This window comes from Macrobrachium rosenbergii, chromosome 39, assembly GCF_040412425.1.
Source record: "Macrobrachium rosenbergii isolate ZJJX-2024 chromosome 39, ASM4041242v1, whole genome shotgun sequence".
Lineage (NCBI taxonomy): Eukaryota > Metazoa > Arthropoda > Malacostraca > Decapoda > Palaemonidae > Macrobrachium > Macrobrachium rosenbergii.
In genome coordinates this window covers 6,787,176-6,808,674 of record NC_089779.1, presented here as the reverse complement: position 1 = coordinate 6,808,674, position 21,499 = coordinate 6,787,176, and the positions used below count along the sequence as shown (strand labels likewise).

Sequence of the window (21,499 nt, the reverse complement as noted above, 5' to 3'; positions counted from 1 at the left end):
CCCACTACATTTGTGTCGTATTTTAGATCAAACAGATGTCGTGCCAATTTAAACCCTTGATCTCGAGTAGCTCCTGTATAGGCTTAAAATATAGGCATAGGATCTTTTTACATTACTGGGAGATATGCAAAAATCTACAAAAGTGCATCCATTCCACAGTATTTGCATTATTGTGCAGTTCCTTCGCGACGTACTGCGAGTTTTCGTATGAATATTACCTGAAGTACAGTTGGTTTTGGTGAGCAACCCAAACGAACAAAATATACCTAATTATTCGCCATTGAATCATAGAAAATTGGGAAAAATTAGAACGACAAAGATAGCAATATGAATGTTCCAGCTTTAAATGAATGTAGAATAGCGGTAATAATTAAAATGCATTCGATATAATCGCACAATTGTTCAGCTGAAGTGTACTGAAGTTTCCCCTTCTCCGTTTTCTTCAAATGGCGGACGATCACTCGCTCAGGTGGCCCGAGCAGTCATCCGTACGGAACCATAACTATAAAATATTATATATTGTCGTTTGTATAGTGAATGACGTTGCCACGAAAGACGCGTTACAGTGAAGTGATGGTATTTCCAAGTGAAATGGTAACGGTGATAATAATTCCCAAGACAATCAGGTCGGGGGGTCATAGGTCACTGTTGTCTCGGAGGTCCAACAGGCGAAGATGAAAAACAGTCTGCCTTTTCTTTTTATCTCCTTTTTATTAATGTATAATCTATTGTTGCATGTCATTCCGTACTATAATGGTTCTCTGACGCTGTTATTTGTTGAGATTCAAGATGTCCTTTGTAAGTTGCCGTAACCCTAGTCAGACGTTAGGCTACTGTTAAAAACCCATTCGTATAATTCATTGTTTTCATGACCAGTCAGATTTACACTTTTCCACACGTAGTTTAGTTACTCCTTGTTAATTATCAGATATTTACAAGTATTAGCTCCGCACGGACTGCATGGAACGGTTCTACGAATAGGCTACGACTGATATTAAGGGAGCCGTATGTTCAAGAAGGGATTGGCTAACGAAATCTATTAGCCTACAAAAGGAACCATACTAACCTAATGTATCCTAACCTATCCTATTGGGCCTGCTACTTAGCTGGGAGGCTCCACCCCCCAGTGAAGGCAACTTTACTTTTTACCAGAATTTCCCCGATAATCCTGCGCATGCGCAGTAGCAAAAATATAATCAGTTCTCAGTCGAGTTATTCCATAGTTCTACCATATAATCTACTCTGGTAGTTTCTAGCTGTTATTTGGAATGGGGTGAGTAGGCTAGGAATTTCATGTTAAACTGAGGGTGGAGGTGCACATTTTCCAATTATTGTATTAACTAGAAGGAAAAACTGAACAGACAAATTGGATGGATGTTGGTCCTACGCTAGTCGTAAATTAGCAAGTTGGAGTAACCTTTGCAGTCTTTAGTCTAATTTTAAAGTGATGACAAGGCATAGGCTAGCCTATTTTTGTACGTCTCAGCACTTCTTCTCATTTTCCTTTTGGATATCTTTATCTTTTTGTTCAACTGCTTCAGTGCCCTGTTTATACTCTTTTGAGCAATGAATTGTTGAAACTGCCCCAGTATATGGCTTTACCCTATAGCCTAATTTTATAAATAAAATCAAATATACAGTATTTCTAAGTGTTTTTACATGCAGTAGGCTATTTGAAATGGCCTAGTGCTATAACATAATGAAAAAATTTGTACTCTCCACATGAATCTCACAGTCTGTTGAAATTCACGAAGTGCAGGTGTTTCAAGTGTTGGAAACAAAACACTAAGAAGCCTTATCTTATGCATATATTTTGTGATACATCTGATACTTAAAAGTAAATTGCCCTTTCTTCATCTTGAGTAGCCTGTGAGATCATTGTTAAGTAGTATTTTGATTTCTGGAATTTTATTGTTTTATGAATTGATATTGATGTCATTAATGGCTCATATTTTACACTACCACCAACAGATGGAGACCAAAAAAATTATGACTGGCTTATTGAGACATAACATCTTACAATCCAATACTGTTGATGTCAGCCTAGTTATAATTGATGAATTTTCTATTTTACCAGACCTTATTTGAGCGTTATGTATTATATACCCTCATATCTTATGATGCTTAGTACCACCACAAGAATATCGTTATCCTCCAACTCTGTTTTTCACCCAAAGCTTGCTTAAAACAACTGATATCTCACAATAAGCAAAAGAACTGATCTTTAGTACGTGAAGCCAGATTCTAGACACCTTAATGTAAGTGATGGCACTGATAGTTATATCACTGTATTTTTTTAAGTTGTCATAACGTGCTATCTTAGTCACTTGTTACTTGCTAGGCTTTTAGGTTTAATGCCTTAAGCTTAGGAAAAGTTTATTTGCATTTGTGACACTTTGGTAAACTTATCTTTTTCCCTGTACCATTTCTATTTGTTTTGAGAGAAATAAAGATTATCCTAAAGTTCAAAAAATGGCAACAGTTCTTGCATACCACCCAGATAGTGTAGCTACAAATCTCATTGGATAGTGCAGTTTGATGGTATATTTATATAAATCACAGGAATATTTAAAAGGAGACAATCTTTCTTGCTCAGGCTGCATCCTAGGTAAGGTTAGGATGTATTGGTTCCAGGTTACATCTACACTCAGCTCTGGGTCTGCATCCCACAAACAGACTTGAACCTTCTAGTATAGGTTAGGATTTATTAGTTGTAAACTAGGTCTTCATTTTTGGATATCATCTGTTAACCTACCATTTAATTTATCCAAACACATGAAGTGTAAATCCACTGAAATCATATATCCATTGAAATTAAGGTTTATATATACTTACCATGTAATTACAGAATCGGAGCCCGCCACCTCCTCCCCTCTCATGGACATAAGGACACAAACAGCATGAGGTTTTCTGCTAGGTTGTTTCCAGTACTCCCGTTAGTGGGCAGGGCTTGTCACCTACACTAAGCTTTCAAAGTGCTACGGTGAATTTTTAAATTTAAGCTGCCGCGCGAGTTGAAACTATAGCTATGTAATTACTTGGTAAGTATATATGAAACTTAATTTTATTATGAAAATATCATTTCTCCTAGGTATACAAAGGAAAGATTTTTATCATATTTTATTTACTCAACCACCCCAGTTTGTCCCTGATACCAAAGGAAAAAGCTTGGTAATGGCAGGTGGGGGGTTATTCCTCCTTTAACCACCAGCAAAGTACCTTGTTACCAAACTTCAACAAGGAATACCCTTATGTAAAAAGCTTAGGGTTCCTTATGTAAAAAGCTTAGGGTTGTATGCCTAGTAAAAATGCAAATTAAGTTTTTGTCTTATCTGATAACTTCTCCAGCGTGAAAATCCTAAAATTAAAATTGAAATTGGCTCTATCATTTACAAGATATTAGATAACCTATGCAGTTGAAGGAAAGACAATCCAGATGGGGTTATCTCATTAAGCTATCTTTGGAAAAGATATCTTTTCTTCCAAACGTACCTTTTTTGCCCAAGTCAATTATGGGTGTATATCTTGTTTTATTTTTTATTTGTTATTCATCAATTTGTATTTCAGTTGTTAATCAGTTTTGCAAGAATGCAAATCATTTTCATTTGCTGCACAATATATTGTAATTCCATAACTTTTGTGAAACCAGTGATATACTTAAAGTACGGTAATTTAATAAACTTTTTTTACTTGTCAGGGAGACGCAGAGATCTTCATCAAATACATCAAGTTACCTTACCAACCATGGGTAGGAACCATTCTATGACATATTTGTGGATTCTGTTTGAGGTTCTAAGAGGTTGCTGTGATCCAGTCATCTGAATACAGTTTAGCACATCTTTTTGGCTGCTACCCCATAGAGCCCTAGGTCAGTGGTAGTTCCCTCATCCATTTCAATGGTGTCAGTAATGCTGGGCATCTTGCTGAAGTTGCAAACCTCCTTCCTGACTCTGACAACATACCTTTTATGTGTATGCTTGCCAGAGCACACATAAGGGATCTATCAGTCACTGAGGAGGTGTAAAGGTTCTTTATTGCCATTAGTTCATGTACAGAAAGTACCTCTTTCACAGCAAGATGTCCAATATGGTAAGTTTAATTTTCTTGGGTACAATAGTGTACACGTATGAATGCTAGCAAGAGAGAGAAAGTTTGAATGTTCTGAATCATTGCTTTTGACAGCCATACCAGTTCATACTTCACGTACTGCTACTTTGTATACAGTATAGTATGAGGGTATTTTAAGGGAATATGTTTGTTGGACTATATTTAGTTATATAGTGGCTAATTCTTTGCATTTTATGCGTTTTATAACGTAAAGAATTTATTTGTTCTTCATTGAGGGTGTGAATTGTTATTATTAGGCAGTTTAAGCAGACCACTGAATTACAATAATGAACTCATAAAATTGGCTCAAAGGGTCTGATTTTTTAATAATAAATTGTAAATTTTGTAAGTTAACTTGCAGTTCATTAAAAATTTAATCTTAATAAATTGTAAAGGCATAGCATTCCCACAAAATTTCCTTAATTGTATAGTAAACCCCCCGTATTTTGCATTCTCACAATTTGCGGAATTTTCAGTGGAACATATATACACATTATTTGCAGAAAATTCGCCCATTGAATATTTCACTGAGAAATATTCACCAATGACTGTTTTCATATCATTTTCATGACTAAATGCGCTTTTTGTGTTTTTTTTTTTTTTTGTGTTTGAATTATCAAAATAGGCAGTTCTAAATGTTTTTAGGGGGGCTTTAAGTATTCGCGGATTTTAGCTATTCGTGGGGGGTGTGGTATGCATCCCCGCAAATATGGGGAGTTTACTGTATTACTAAAACTCAGCATTCACTGTTTGTTGAAGTTAGGACATTCAAGTGAGATGTTAAATTGGACCCAGTTGACTGTTCATAAAGTGTCCAGAGATCAAATAACAGTGACCAGTTCAAAGACAAGATAAAATTTGAAATTGTTTATCTTGTCTTTGATTGGTCAATTGGACATCATTTGGGAAGATTGAAAAGGGAATAAATGATAAGTATAGAAAACAGAAAATATTACAGAATGAGGTGGAAGGTAAGCTAGAGAACTTATGCAGGAAGCACCACTTACAAGACACTACAGCAGCATCTTGAATGACTTTATCATTACATTTTTGAAGTTTCTTCAAATGTCCTGTTGCATTCCTAACTCAGACTATTTTCCTGCTTCTATTTTTGTCTTTAATGTGTTGTGAGATCTTTTGAACCCTTATAAAAGTCTAAGAATTTTACTTAAAGGTTTGTTAAAACTTTATATTATAGTAATATGGTGCTGTTAAAAGTAGCTGGTCCTGAAACTAATGAAGAGTGCAAAGGAGCTGTTTGTTGGATGTCAAAACCTTATTAAGTTGTGTAATCAAAACTCTGTGTCATAGTTTTATCATTTAAGCCATATACTTTATGATATCACAGATCTGCAAATTATTTTTTCAAGAAAAGTGAATATGCCATTTTCATTTTTTTTAACAGGTCCGGGAAAAAGAATGGCCATTCCTCTCTGCACCATCACAACATCCATATTTTGACACCTTTGTAAAGAAGTGAACATTAAAAATCAGTGCAGCAGCTGGTTAAAGAAACAAAGCAAGGAACACTTAGTCCAACTTTAAGTCACAAATCTTAGTGAGTTTACCATTGTTGAAGCCACTCAGGTGATCGGAAGGAATAGGTTTTGGTTCATGGTGCTTGAAATGTAAGTTGAGTTATGTTTATTGATGTATGTTACAGCATTGTGTTATTACACCTCTGAATAAGACAGGCTGGAGCATTTTGTGTTTATTATAACTCAGTAAGCTGAGCTGTTCTAGTTTCATAACATGAAAAAGTTAGTACTTGCATCATTAAGCTTTGAAATGTTTGTTTTAGTATTTTGTTGTGCAGATATTGTTTTACTCTAAGAAGTATTGGCCATCATGTCTAAACTCAGTCTCTGCAGACTAGTGTGCCAAATACAAATCAAGCTTATGCTTCAGTCTCAAAGGAGGACTTGGTCATCATGAAAATTTGGGTCCTACAAGGTCTTTAAACATTACCAGTAAAGCAAGCTTTGGCTGTCACCACTTGGAACTACCAAAGACATTTCTCTTTCTCATACCTTGAGACATTGGACATAGTCCCATAGACAATTTTTATGATAGGTCCAATGATGACATCTGTTCAGGTAGTCCTTTGATTTATTACCACTTCTTTCATCATTTTGTTCTGCATTTCCTTTCCTGTCCAGTCTTTGTCAGACTTTCTTGCTTTCCTCCTTCAATGTTTTAGTATAACCAAAACAGCCTACACATACTAATAGAAGGTATTCAAAGCTCTAAGGTGTGGACGTACTATACTGCATTAAACTATTTTTGCTAAGCAGGCCTTGAAGTGTTTGGTAATTTGTAGATTACTGCACTTTGAGATTGTTATTCCTTACCTCCATTCAAGCCTCAAGGTACCATGTAAAATGAATTCTTGTCTGTCCTTTATGGCCTTGAGTAAAAGTCTTACCTCATTTAACAAATTAAGACTTTTCTCAGCTTTGTACATAGCAACTAAGCTAAAGTAAAATTTTGGTGGTTAGTATTTTTTTTAACACATTAAGAACTTGATAAAACATATTGTGGGGAATGATAAGTAGTTCTTAAAAATAAGATTTATTTTTTCATATACAGACCCATTGGTGTAAGGGAGCCTAAATCTGCTGTTACCTCTAAAGCTTTCTTCCTTACTGTTGATCTAATTCTCTGGGTGCAGAGCAGGGAACATCTCTGTTCCCTTGCCTTGTGACTGGAACACTATTGGCTGAAATGTCAATGGGTTTCATTCTCCAAAAATGTTAGTAAGCTTTCTTGATGATCATCACTACCTTGGGCCTGGTTTGATCTTCTGCCAATGCAACTATAATTCCGGGAAACAAGCAGCCACTAGAAATGGTGAAAGGCATGGGTAGACAGTACCCTTACCACCTCTTGCCACTGAATGGGAGTTTCTTGCTAGATATCTTGCCTCTTCCCTGGTGCAAGGGCGAACACTGAAACCTTAGAGTGTTAGAGCTCTGGCTGGATATCCCAAAGGCCCATTCTTGCCATATATCAAGAACCAAAAGGCTCTTAGAAACTCTTTCATTTGTGGCAGAGAAGAGACTTATCAGGCCAGTGCTCTAAATCCAAAGACATCCTGTCATATGGGCAAGTGGCCCATTTATAGAAGAATCTTGACCTTGCTTCTGGTAAAGAACAGGTGTTAAGGGTAGGCACTGTCTTATCAAACCCAGTCTTATAGCCTCTTGTTTATCACCCTGCTTGCTAACTCATTTAAAATAACTTTTACTGCCACAGCTTTAGAGAGTGGGAAGTCGCAGTTTGTTCTTCTGTTGTACCTACTTGTATGTTTAATAGTATTTCTTTTGTTATACAGTATTGCTACTGACCAATATTAACTCATTTATGTATAGATTTGACAGCCAGAATAACTGTAACAAGAGGTGTTTAGATTATTTATATTGAGTTTGCAATGTATTAAGCATCTTAATTTTCCCCAGACTTTTTAAAAGTGCTGGAGACCAGTGAAACATTTGATCACATTATATTTTCAGTGAGGAGGATGAATTTGGCAAAACTTTAATGCCCCCAAACCCCATCACTGACTACATCTATTTATCAGACTGTGAAAACACAAAGTTCAGATCGATTAAAAAGGGCATTGTTCATACACAGAACAAACCTTTGGTCTTAACATAAGGGGAAAAATTCTCTAGCGCCAGCCGGAGTCCAGTAAAAAAAAAGTTACAAGGCAATTGGTGGCATTGAGAGATGGGCAAGATGGCAGCAGGTAGGAGGAGCTGACCTCCTATGACCCATCTCTGGAAGATAGTTTCAATTTTTCTCTGACTGCCTTTGTAGGAGGAAGCATTTTTGCTTTCTCTCTTAAAAACCAGTTATTTTGCCACTTCCTGCCTGCATTTGCCATTGGATTCTACTTTTCCTTTTGGTTTTTGTGTTCAGTGTGATTTTGTGTTTTTGTGTGTTCCTACTGTGAGTATGCAATCCCACAACCCTCCTAGATCTGTTTAACTCCAGAGAAAATGCCCTGGTATTGAGAACAATCCTTGGTCCCGATTCCTGCCTTCCTTTGTGAAAGACCCACATTCTACTTGTCCAAAATGTAGAGCTAACTTCTGCAGCGTAAGTAACCTTTGTTCTGAATGTGTTGATTGGCCTCCTGAGCAGTGGGAGGGTTTTGGTAAGAAGAGGAGTTATAGAAGGAAGTCTGCACCACCATCTTGGGAAGGTTTTCCATCCTTGATGGCAGATTCCACGCCTGCCCCTTCTAAATCATCTTCCTTTCCAAGATCTGCTCACGCTGCTTCTTCTTCCATGGAAGATTTTACTCCCTCTCGTTCTAGTAATGCTTGGGCGTTGGAAGATTCATTTTGGGGGTGCAGGAGATCTTGTAGTTGATGTGGATACCCCCTGCTCCCATGCAGGGGATCCTTCCCCCCTGAGAGGGTAGAGGCTGCCCCTCCTTCTGTGTTCTCAGGTGGCGATGCGCAGAAGTTGTCAGACTGTTGGAGCTCCTTAGGCCTACCAGGCTTACCAACCCTTTCTGGCCTAGTGTCACATTATTTATCCACCCACTCTCAAGTTTCATCCGCCATGACAGTTTCCCAGTCTACTGTCTCGGTGACATAATCTCACTTCACTTCTGCCATAACTTCATGTTAGCCTCCTCTTCAACACTCGCCACTCCCCACTCCATGGTGTCATTCGTGTTGTCAACTACACCTACTGCTCTCTATTATCCAAACGGTTTGTGATAGAGTGGAAGGCATCTTCATGAAGAAGTTCGATCAGTTAGAGGCTAAAGTATCCAAGAAGAGACGTAATGGATCTTGTCCTTTGTCATCTGCATTTTCCTCATCTTCATCTTCGTCTTCTGCTATAGCCCTTTGTTGGCCGAGTTGGTTGAGCTTCAGACCGTCATTCGATGGGCGGTTCGATTCCACGCCGCCGGCTGATGAAGAGTTAGAGGAGAATTTATTTCTGGTGATAGAAATTCATTTCTCGCTATAATGTGGTTCGGATTCCACAATAAGCTGTAGGTCCGTTGCTAAGTAACCAATTGGTTCTTAGCCACGTAAACAAAAGTGTAATCCTTCGGGCCAGCCCTAGGAGAGCTGTTAATCAGCTCAGTGGTCTGGTAAAACTAAGCTATACCTACCTACCTACCTCCGTCGATTCCCGTCAAACAATGGAGGAAAAGTTTTCGTAGCCTCTCCACACAAGAAGATTTGCGAGTCTTCCTTTAGTACTTGTCATTCTTCTCCTGTGACTGTCATTCAATCATCCTCAGATACCTCAACAGCTGGCTGGTTCTGGCAGATTCTCAGGTAAAGTTGTACTCTACCTAGGGATAGTAATAGACACGACAGTTCCTAGAGTATATCCTTCAGAGAAGTTCAGGAACTATACCCATCTTTCCTCTCCAAGAAGAAGCAACTTGCTCATCAGTGGCAGGTCATTATAGGCTTCCTGTCATCCTTAGAGAAGCTAGTCCCTCACAGTCGAATTCACATTCGGTCCCTCCAATGGAGACTGAAAGAGTTTTGGTCCCCAGCAAAGGATCCTCCCTTGTTCAAAGTTCTGTTATCAGAAGAAGTGAGAAAAGACCTAGCCTGGTGGCTGGACGACAGGAACCTGACCGTAGGAGTGTCCCTGCACTCTCCTCCTTCAGAGATCCTATTTTCGGATGCCTTTCATGAAGGATGGGGAGCACACTCGGAGGATCTTCTAACATCAGGAGTGTGAGATCACCAAGACAAACAACTCCATTTCAACATTCTGGAGTTGAAAGCAGCCTTCCTAGCACTAAAGGAATTTCAAGACGGGGTGACAGGGCATTCGTGGTTCTAATGTCCAACAACACTACAGTGGTAGCTTGTGTCAACAAACATGGGGGCTAGTGTCACGTCATCTTCACGATCTGACAATACAACTGCACCAGTGGGTGGTCTCTCAATCAGTAGTTCTGTCAGCCAGATAAATCATAGGCAAGAAGAACGTAGTAGCAGACAAACTGAGTCAATGGGGTCAGTTCTAGGAACAGAGTGGTCACTATATCGAGAGGTAGCAGAGAGGCTTTTTCCTCTATGGGGAAGGCCATAAATAGACCTCACAATGAGACACAACAGAAACTAGAGGTTTTTTGTTCGGTCATTCCTGATCCCTGGGCAGTGGCAAGGGACGCCCTGCAACATCCGTGGGACAATCTGGATGATTATGCCTTCCCTCCCTTTTGCCTCATCTGTCAAGTCTTCAACACAGTAATGATTTCCTAGAACCACAGAATGACCCTTGTAGCTCCCTTGTGGCCACACGAAGAATGTTACCCCGATCTTCTAGTCTTACTTGTCAACCGCACATCAAGAGATTTCACCAGTCGATATGGTCCCTGTCTCTTCACGGCTGGAGACTATCCAGTATCAATTACGAGCGAGAGGCTTTTCTCGCAGGGCAGCGACTGAGATGCCGGGCTACCTCAGGAAGTCTTCTACAGCTGTGTACCAGGGAAAGTGGGCTGTCTACTGTGATTGGTGTCATCAACAGGGTCTTTATATGTAATCAAGGGTTACAGGGCTGCCCTAAGTTTAGTTCTACATGTCAAAGATGTGAATTTATCCTCTTCATGGGAGATTTCTATGCTTCTCAAGAATTTCGAGTAGTCCTGTTCTCCAAGAGACCTTAAACCTCCAAATTGGGACCTAACATTGGTGCTGAGCAGTCTGACACGCAGCTGATATGAACTCTTAAGAACTTCTTCAGACAGGAATTTAACCCTCAAAACTGTTTTCCTTTTGGCCTTGGCATCTTCCAAAAGAGTAAGCATACTACATGAACTATCCTTTAATGTTAAACACACTAGGGGTTGTGGATCAGTAGCCTCCGAATTTTTCCTGGAATGTGTGGCTAAAACCCAAAATCCCTTGGTTCGTGACAACAGATTCGAGACGTTCTCCTTCCCCTCTCTGACGGATTTTGTTGGTTATGACCCCGATGAGTTACTTTTATGTCCCGGTAGGGCACTGCATAACTATCTGAAAAGAACTTGACACCTCAGACCTGTTTGTTGAAGACTTTTCGTTAGTGCAGGCCAGATCAAGAAAGAAGTGTCCAAGAATACTGTCTTGTTTTGACTACGCCAAACCATCTTCACATCCTTCTATCTGCGAGACGCTGCCCACAGATCCTTGGACACTGTTTCCTTGGGTCTGGCGGTGGCTGCTCAACAAGTTGTGTAGCTCATCCAGTGCCCCTAGCAGGACAGTTTGTATCTAACCTAAGATGATTGGTTTTGAAAGTGAGAATGAATGGTTTGACTGGTCTACTCCCTCTCTCTTTCTAATTCCTTCTCTACTGGCAGGCAGTGGAGAGAATCATGCGCTGGAACTGGTCAGATACAGGCAAGTGTTGAGCCCTTTCCATTAATTTTGTTCATACACAATATGAAATACCTTGGAAGCAAGTCCTTGCCTCTCTCTTACAAGGGGAGAGAGGAAAAACAACAAGGCTGGTGGCTATCTTAGTGCTGTTGTCTCCAACAGTTTAGTTCTTTATTGAGGCACAATATAACTGGAGTTCCATTTTGTCTCTCTACCCAGATGTCTGACTGACAAGTAACCCTTACTTGACAGCTCAGATGCTTATGACTCCTTCCTATACCTGTCCTTGGCCAGGAAGTGAGACTTGTTGAGCTGAACCTCCAGTTGGTTCTGAGGCTTTCTCTATCCTCCCTCCAAGAGTAAATCTCCCTTATGTTACAACCAAAGGTTTGTTCTGTGTATGAACAAATGACAAATTTTCAATCAATTTTTATTTTTCATAACTAACAAACTTATAGTCTTAACATAAACTGCCCACCTCAAGCCAGCCCCTCATATTTTACCTGGGTCAGAGAAAACTGACACTGTCTTCCAGAGATGGGTTTAAAGAGGTTGGCTCTTCCTCCTACCTACCGCCATCTTCCCCATCTCCCGATACAGGTACCACCAATTTCCTTGTAACGTTTTTTAGCCAGGCTCCAGCTGGCGCTAGGGAACTTTTCCCCTTATGTTAAGACCAAAGGTTTGTTAGTTATGAAAAATACAAATTGATTTAAAATTTGTCATTTTGTAAAGCATTTTATTTATTCATAAAATATTAGCTTTAACAGTTTTGTTCGTATTTTGTGTTTCAATCCCATTCACAGTACAAGAGATTAAATAATTGATTATAGTGAGTTTTGTATAAACAACCTAGATATATTGGCTAGTCATGGTGTGATATTTCAGTTTTAGTAATTGATAGCTCAGTTATTTCCAGGCTATGTCATTACCATTATTCATTGTACATGATTTAAGAGTTCTTTATTTAATTTGAGCATCCCCATCTGTCTTCTGCAGGGAATGATTCATGTGGCTGAAGAGGAAACAGGAGATTACAACACTTTCTCCAGTCATGTTAGGAATTTAGATATGATAGTTTGATTAAACTGCTCAAGGATGATGGTAATAAAGAGGTACATTGTGTGTGATGGACACTAAAAAGTGTAAGGAGTCATACAGTTCATATGGTTAAAGTCTCTTCCACCTCTGTTGACTATTAAAGCTTACATATTTCTTCCAAATTTTAGCAGTTAAAGGAAGACGATATTTTTTAAGTACCGTCCCCACCCATAAAGTGTCATAGTCAGTCCATTTATCCTCATCTAGTCATGTGAATGCATCTAGAAAGAACATTTTGTCATGTCAGTTTTATGGGAGTAGTAATATGGTGTCAAAGCCCAGGAGCTAACGTGATTATTAAATTAAAATGAGATTGTTATAAAAGTGAATAGAATGTATTGTGGCTTTCAGTCTAAGGGAAATAAGTGTTAAGAGTCGCATGTTCAAACTGCAGTTTTTAAGGTGCCTTTAGTGCTGATGCTAATTGGAAATGATGCTAGAATGGAGAATTACTTTTTTTTTTAAACCATCTGGCAAAATAGTGAATAAGCACATATAGAAATAACCAACTTGGTAGCCTCTGCGTAACTAATGCCTTCGCTTCTTAGTTGACATCCTTTGCTTTTTTTATTTTTTATTTGGTTTATCTAGTAATAGTTAGTAGTCTGTAGCCTGTAATCTTGCCCATGGAAAAATAACATGAGTACTAGTACAGTAATTCTGTAGTCTAATTAAAAATGATGTTGAGGGAAAGGAAAGGTTTGATGTTCAGTGCCCGAGGTTTAACTGAGAAAAAGCCAGAAACCAAAACATTTCGTGGATTGCACTCAAATAATCATTGTAACCAAGACTTTTAAGGCTTGAAAAGTTGCTAGTCCCATGCTCAAGTGCAGAAGTGCAAGAAACGCTACCTTTCCAACTTATCTCTACACTCCCCACTTGTGTGGCAGAACCTCTCTCGAGCCTTGTCAGATCACCACTCTACTCACTCTGGTTGCTGAGGGGACTTTGGTTATTTACATTAGCTTGCATGTAGCTATATTCATAGATCTTGAATCTCCTCTCTTAGATGCCATTTGGTTCAAAATTCTTTAAAATTCTACTTTTGTTGTCCTTACCTGTTTGAATGACTTTACAAACTTCTCTTGTTTACAGATTTTGCACAATTAGCTTTCTGCCCAATTTATGCTACAAGCCTTTAGGTTCTTGTAACCTACATGTTGAGTTTACGTGTTTTGTGGACACCTGCGTACAATATTGTGTTACTGACCCATTTCTATGGCTCAAATTTTCTGTACATGCTCTTTGGGCTTATGAATCCATAAACTAATAGCATTCTCTCCAAGCTGGTGGTCATACATTTTAACTTGAGTTCTTCCTTTAGTTTCAACTGTGGTCATTTTGTGATGGTTGAATCCCCAACTAGCACCAGCAATAAGGGCTTGTGTTACACTGTAGTTTGTTGAGTGTGAAATATAATAGTGAGAGTATATTTGACAGGAACTATATAACATTTTCAGATATTGTAGTTTAATGCTAGGTACAGTTGGATAGGTTAGTCCTTGTTTTATTGTTTTGTTTCATATATGCTAACTAATATTTGAATTTTGAGAGGCACCATCCTTATAACAGTATTGTAGGATTCAGAGGGGTTGAATAAAAAAAATAAGGATTTGTAAAGAGCTCAATTCTAGATACTGATATATTCCTTAACGAAAAGCAAGAAGAGATAATATAGTTTTGATGTAATTTTAGAACCAAACTTCAATTTCCAATTACAGGGAAAATGAAAAATATGAACCATATCTGAACGGTTGTCTAAATGCTAATAGGTCTATCAGTTCTTTATGAAGTGTATAGGTTCATTTGCTTTATTCTGAATTTTCCAATCCTAAGACCAAGAAGCTTGGTCAGCTATCTGTCCCATGGTTCACAAATATATAGGTTTAATTTGTGTCATTTGTAGCGTAGATAAGCTGTGGGGATTGTGTGAAGGACCTATAGTAATAGGTATTGATCAATAGGTCCATTTCAAGAAGAAAATCTTGCTTTGCTTAGCTTATATTTTTTCCAGGGTTGGTGTTGTTATCTGATCCAATTGTTTTTTCAGTATCTAATTGTTGCAAATGATGTGAATATCTTGTGATGCATTATATTAATATTGAACTGCAGGCTGTGATATTGTGAAAGTTTTTTTCTTATAGTGCTTAGTACAGCTATGCTCTTGAACTGTACTGAAGTGTTTGTTAGTTTCTTCTTGCTGTTTGATACGTAAAAAACAAGTCTACACCTCAGGCTTTTATGCCACAGTTCATATAAAGGTCTATTAAGAAGGGGTTATGTCATGTGGGAAATAGAATTCAATTTTAAGCATTCTGGGATATTTAAAAGTTTCCATGTCAATATTTCTTGAGTCAGTTAAATGAATTAAGTACGTAGAGTATAATTTTAAGTTCAATTGTCGTTCTTTTGTAAGTAATGCTTACATTTCATTGGAATTTTTGTCACATAGATAATCCCTATGGTTTGTACATCAGAAGAATTAAAATAACAATTATCTGTGTATGCAGGTTTGCTCATTTACTTTGTATAAGTAGGAGCCGTTTGGTGTCCCAGCAAATGATTTAGTTCAAAGGGATTATGTTCCACTTGGTCCATATGATTTTTTTTCTTGTTATGAGGGACAGCATCTTTAAGGGTAGGGAGTATAAAGTCAATCTGGAGTGTCATTCTTGAACAGTCATTTGTTCCTACAAGAATACTAACCTTATTCCTTAATATGGACGGATCTTCAGGACAAACTTCTGGTTATCGAAGCTTGGCAACAAGGAAGTAGTTATATAGCACTAACTAGGAAAAAGGGGTGGAGAAACCGCCCACTTACTTGACTTAATGCATTAATTTTATGTTCTACTTTAGGACAATGTAAACATCACGCTGCTGGAATTGCACTATGGTTGTTAAAGTGTCTTCTCCCCTTGAAATGACTCAGATTTCAGGCTGCCTTTGCTTTTTAGTCTGGTTATCATTGTTATGACTGATTGACCTGTTCACACACTGCTCTCCCATTCTGGACCCATAGGTTGTACTAGAAGATGCCTATCAAACCCATGGGACATCCTCAATGTTTATGCCTTCCCTCTGTTCATCTTGATCCATTTGGTAAAATACCTAGTGTAGGTTACCCCAGGACTCAGGATGACCCTTGTGGCGGGTTGTCTGCAAGTGAAATAATATTCAATCTGTTGAGCCTTTATTTGTGAAGCTGCCATGGCCTGCTTTGCATAGGTAGCCCCCACTTGCTAAGTTACCACCAGTCAGTGGAGTTGCTTGTGCTTCATGGCTAGGAACTATCCAGAACCCCCACTGAGAGATGGACTTTTTTCACAGGGTTTCACAGATGTCAGGTACTTTATGAGGATCCATAGTGGACCAGGGAAAGTGGTCCCTCTGCTGTAATAAAGGGCTATCACTCATCCCTTTCCCAGGTATTCCCACCAGTAAATTCAGGCCTCCATGATAATATGTAACTGTTGTGCTCCCAAGTCTCATCCAGGCACATTATGAGCTTGGGGAAGGTTCAGACAGGGGGTTACACTCATGGCTAGCCCTGGCATTGGTAAGAAGAGTAAGTGAGGTTCAGAGGCTCTTGTAGTTAGTGTGTTATATGGGAGTTAGGTATTATTCTGATTTTCCTGAATTTGTGGTGAAAGCTCATGACCTGTCAATTGCTGGTGAGAGATTCAAATAGTACTCAGTCCCCTCCCTCTAAAACATAGCGAGGATTGAGATAAGATGATAGTTGTGATGTGCTATCTGCACAGGTCTTGACATTTCAGGCCCAAGTGTTAACAACAGTTTGTTTGTATTGACAGGCATAAGAAGTGACCAAGAGTAGTGTATTATTCTGGTTTTTAGAGGTTATCAAGTGGGTGTACTGCATCTGGCAAGAGAGAGAATCTTTTGCTGCAGGTGAGAGCCCACTAAGTTAAAGGCACTCCCTCGTCCCTTGTGTTCACGAGAAATTTCTAAGCGGCCCAGGGATGTTCCCCACAGATGCATAGGCACATACTCCTTTGGACTTGTTGTTTGCTGCTCATCACATTGTGTAGATGCCAAGGCTCGATTGGACAGAAAAGCACCAGTTAACACTTACAGATATTATGCTTTGTTCCTTTCTCCAGCTCCCTACTTCATCCTCACTTCTCAGCACTTCTTTTAATAGAGTGAACATCACTTTGGCTGTCTTGTTTTCCTATGAGATTACAAGTGTTGATTGCTTTTTATGGGTTGTTGTTTGTGTGTGCTACTCAGTGTGTAGGTACTTCTGTCAATGTTATTAGTAACATGGGTCACACATTTTTCAGTATTTATTGGTTAAATTTCACATTTTTGTACTTATGTCCTGTTGCAGTCATCTATAATCATTATTATATATTGTTTAATATTGATATTTAACCACAGCAAATGTAGTCAGTTTTTGGTCTATGAGAGCAGAAGTTTCCTTCTGTTGTTTGAACATTCACAGTGAGGACTGTATTTCGTGGTCTTGTGTATTGAATTCTAACTTATACTAAAATGCTAAGTCATTTCAGAATGTTGAATTCTGTGCTTCCTCTGCAGTTCCTGAATCAGTTCTTTGTCAATACAATAATCAAGCAACATTTGAGCAACCTTGCCTATCAGTCTTGGTACCTTAACTTGCTTCAAGAGAGTGCTTGGCACCAGAACAGGATTTAGCAGATGTGTGAGGCATTTGTTTCTTAGCTGCAGCATTACATTGTGACCCTGTCTGATTGGAAATTTTTATTGCATCTCTCATAAAGGCTTTGATGATATGCAGATCTTTTAGATATCAGTGTTGAAAGGTTTGGTCTCCCTGAGAGATTGTCCTGTAGGAGTATATGCTGCTTATTTTTATTCTTCTAACCTCCTCAGTTTCCAGTTATTTGTAGTCTGCTTAAACAACCCAAAATATGTTAGTGTCTTGTGCTGGTGTTGGACATTCCTTATCTGATTTGTACAGTTACCTTTTCTGCCCTCAGCTAGATTGAGGCATTAGTTACCTTTTCTGCCCTCAGCTAGATTGAGGCATTATTTGGCTAGCACGGCATTCTACAGTATAATAAGAGCTGTTACCACCACACTGGTGGCAGGACACCCACACTACAATACCTACCTTATGAAAAGTTTCATTGTTGTTGGCTTCTTACAGTCTTGAAATTGGAGGCAAAACAGAGGGCGAAGCAGGGGTTTGTACAGTGTAATAAAATTTTTTGAAAAATTTAGCTTAATTTTAGTGTATTAGAATCCACCAAGTAAAGTTAAATGTTTAAAAACATGTCAAGTAGATCTTGGTGCCATACATAAGTTGGTGTTCCACTACTATGAGTCATAGTCTTATAAAGTTACATTAGATTTGAATGCTTTGATTGAAGACACAGAGAACTTGATGGCCATAAGCCTGCAAAACTCCATCCTAAAGTTAACATTGTACTAATGGTGTATTAGGAGAATGTCTCTTGTCAGGTGTTGACTATTCCTTTAAGCCAGTCGGTTTTCCATGTTCCCCTCAAAGATTTAATACTCCGTTTCTTAAAAGAGTAGTTCAGTGTTCAGTTTTTGACACTATTGTCTATTTAGAATCACAGTACTCCCAGAAGTTTTTCCTGTCACTATTTCCAACTTACATAAAAACCAGGGACGCACATTTTGTAACAACAGACTTTTAGTAAACTTTGATCTTGTTGGACACTTTTCTGTCTCGCAGATGTAAAAAAATTTTAATATAGTCATGCAGTTTGTCCATGGGACAGTTTACATTACAGGAAAATTTATAAAGTACTATATTTCAAGTTTGCATTAGGTTTCACAGTTTAAAGCTCAATGTTTTTTTCAATATGCAGTAATAGACAGAATTATATGCACGATGGAGTTAATTTGAATTCCTTTGACCTTGTAAATTTCACATTTAAGTTAAACAAAAATTGTGTGAGTACTTATTACAATATTATTATTTCAGTTTTTTATGATCAGCAAATTTACAGTGGAAAATTCCCTTAAATTTTGTTGCATGGCTCCTATCTATAAGCATCTGTAATTGAGAGCCTGCAAATTGTATTTCATTCATCAGGGAGGTTTTTGTAGATTTTATGCCATCTCTTGTTTTGTTCAAGTACACATTACTTGTAATTTTAATTGAATCATTTTTTCTCAACAGCTTTGGACAGATTTAAACTACTTTGCCTGCTGGCACCTTCCAGGTTGCAAATTGCAGGTGCAGTGTGGCTACCCACCTGAAGGAGGAAAAGAAAGGAAGAGGAGGGGACCCAGGGGAAGGAGGTATGGGATCCCAGGCACTTGCTTTTCATTCTCTCTCTCTCTTGTTCTCCCTCTTCTCTTTGCTTGGTGACTTTGATCATCTGAAATTCTTTCCCGTAGTGTTTCTCTCACGTGAGCCTCTTTTTCAACTACTGTATTTCCAAATATTCAGTTCAGTCAATATTGTCTGGAATGTGGCAATTCTGTGCTTAGATTGCTTCATAAATAGTTTGAACTGACTGGAAAGGATATGATGTAGTGTAACCAAATGACTATATTGTATCATTCTTAAAGTAGTTTAGTTGTTGCCGTCTAGATTGACTTGGGATGTTCCTGATAGACATGTTGCAGTATGAAATTAGCTTTGCTCTTTTCAGAATCACTTTTCAGTTTTTCTCATTCTGTTGGACTTTTTGATCCATTTATTTCAGTATATGATTTTGATGAGTATTTGTCAGCTATATCTCTGTGGTATTTTTCTGTTGTTTAAGCAACTTTAAAAATGACTGAATATGTGTTTTCATCAGAGTAGTGTGTAAGTTATTTGATGTTTGCAGTAAGAAAATGTGACAACATTCTGTATTTAATCATTTCAAGGTGTCATAGGTTGTGTATTTATATAAAATAGTTCTTGCTATCATTAAGGAATCTGAGAGTGGTGCACTGTCTCCTTATATAAGTGAGATTGTAATTACTACCATATACATTCTGACTTGCAAAAATGGTTGAATTTTTGTTCAGGTGAACTACTAAGGTTTTTTAAAATACAAATAGTTAGATGTTGTGATTTTTTTTTTTTTTTTTAGAAAATAATCATGGTAACTTTAATACTTAATGAATGAAATTTCATTGTGATGATATTAACTTGGCTTACAAACTCACATTTGTTTACTAGGCTTTGGATGGAGAATGTATCAAATTAACATTTAGTTAAATATGTAATGTGAAGGTCATTTTTGTGCGATGGTCTTGAAAAGACTATATATAGCCTTCTTTTGTAGCAATAGTTGAATTAAGGATCTGTTTAATTTTCATAAGGATTGCATGTTGACTGTAATCACTCTTTGGGCAGACAGACGCATTGATATAGTGGGTACATTTAGGTCTTAGTTGAAAGATGATTGTACAGAGAGGGTCCTAATCAGTAATGCTGTTTAGACCTTTGCAACCCTGTAGGAAATTCTGAATAGGGCCATCATGTTGGCTTCTTGTTTTTCTCTTTGTTATGTCATGGGACTGGTGGGTTTCCAGATGTCTGGGAATCTAGGAAAAGTTGTTGGTTGAATATGAACCTTGAGAAGATCTGTCTGGATTGATATTTCCACTGTCTGTCTTGATTAAGGCTTTTGCTGTAACTTGGTGACAGGTAAAATCTGGTGTGCCATCCTTCACTTTCTTTGTTTCTGGAATATGTAAAATTAGCTGTGGTGTTGTGTTCTCGCATGGTTTCGTTTTAAGTTTGCGCAGTAATTTTTGTCCCTTTCTGGAAAGGTATTTGATGTTGAAGTGTCTTTGTGGGAACATTTTTTTTCATGTTACTTACTGCATTAGAAAAATGTTTGGTACTGTACATCAATTTTATTCTCTTTCTCAAAGAACATTTCATGTTCTGCTTAAGTATTCTTGTGTTCTTGGAAGATTGGCCTTTTTGATGTACAAATTCTCTTGAGAAGCAAGTAAAAAGGACCATTAAATTTAAGCAAACTTCCGCAATAGAATGCAGTACAAACATGGAAAAAAAAGAAAAAATAAAGCAAAGAGAAGACCGTATAGCAAACTAAATTTGGAAATAAGTAAGTAGCAGACAAATGATTATGTTCATAGATGCACCATTTATGTATAATGATGATGCAGATTATGTCGGTCATGCAAGATTCTCTGCTGCTGATTTGTCCGTTTTCCAAAGCTTAATGTTACACCGGTTTCAGTAAGATAGTAACATTCTATGGTTGTGTGCATATAGTAGGTGTAAGCAGTATTAATTGCTGAGAATTGGTTTGAGCAGCTCTTTGGTTTTGGGATCCAACTTTAACTTTTCATACTTGATACTGAAAAATTCTGTATTCTCAGATGTCAAATTTTGTTTCTGTACCTTGCAGATGAATAAAAGTGCAGTACATAATGTACCATACCTTTCTGTTAAATAATTATTGGGTTGAAACGTGGGTATGCAACTGATAATTCAGGAAGTGTTTGATTTTCTGCAGTTTGTGTTATCCATTGATATGCAATATATCTTGGGATATTAGAGAAACGCCAAGTTGTGTACAAGTTTCTTGCATAGTACTGAATACATAATAGCCTTCTGTATTGCATGAAGCAATTAGGAAACTGATAAGACTGGTTCATACCCTTAGGTGTTTGATATTCAGCTGATAAGCATTTCCTTGCATAACTCTCATAGGAACTTGGGGATACCATGGTTCTTCTATTTGGAATTTGTTGCAAGTTTAGTGTAAGAGGTTAGCACAGGCATTGGTGATTACTGACTGTGGTTTTCTTTGGAAGGTTGTCTTGGCAAAGACGGTGGAAGTGTAACCATGAAATATTTTGTGTCATGTCTGCATGTTTGAGTCTCTATGGTTTTCATGCACTCCGTAATAGTTAGATAGTAATTTCTGTGCAATTGTTGCAGATGCAAGAAGTGCAATTAGATCTTTTTTATACAATTTTAC

General features: G+C 38.0%; 1 long non-coding RNA gene across 4 annotated transcripts in view; it reads left to right on the top strand.

The window, feature by feature from the left end:
* The first annotated feature begins 289 nt into the window (after positions 1-289).
* The window catches only part of LOC136825684 (uncharacterized), a 29,869-nt gene continuing 8,659 nt past the window's right edge, over positions 290-21,499 (top strand). The window contains exons 1-5 of one of the 4 annotated variants that reach the window (XR_010849403.1): positions 290-488; positions 2,849-3,041; positions 3,698-3,868; positions 5,513-5,665; positions 12,462-18,845. This is a non-coding gene — a long non-coding RNA (uncharacterized lncRNA). Of the gene's footprint in view, positions 660-2,848; positions 3,042-3,697; positions 3,869-5,512; positions 5,736-12,461; positions 18,846-21,499 lie in introns of all 4 variants that reach the window. The other 3 variants (XR_010849400.1, XR_010849402.1, XR_010849401.1) reach the window with 3 other exon arrangements.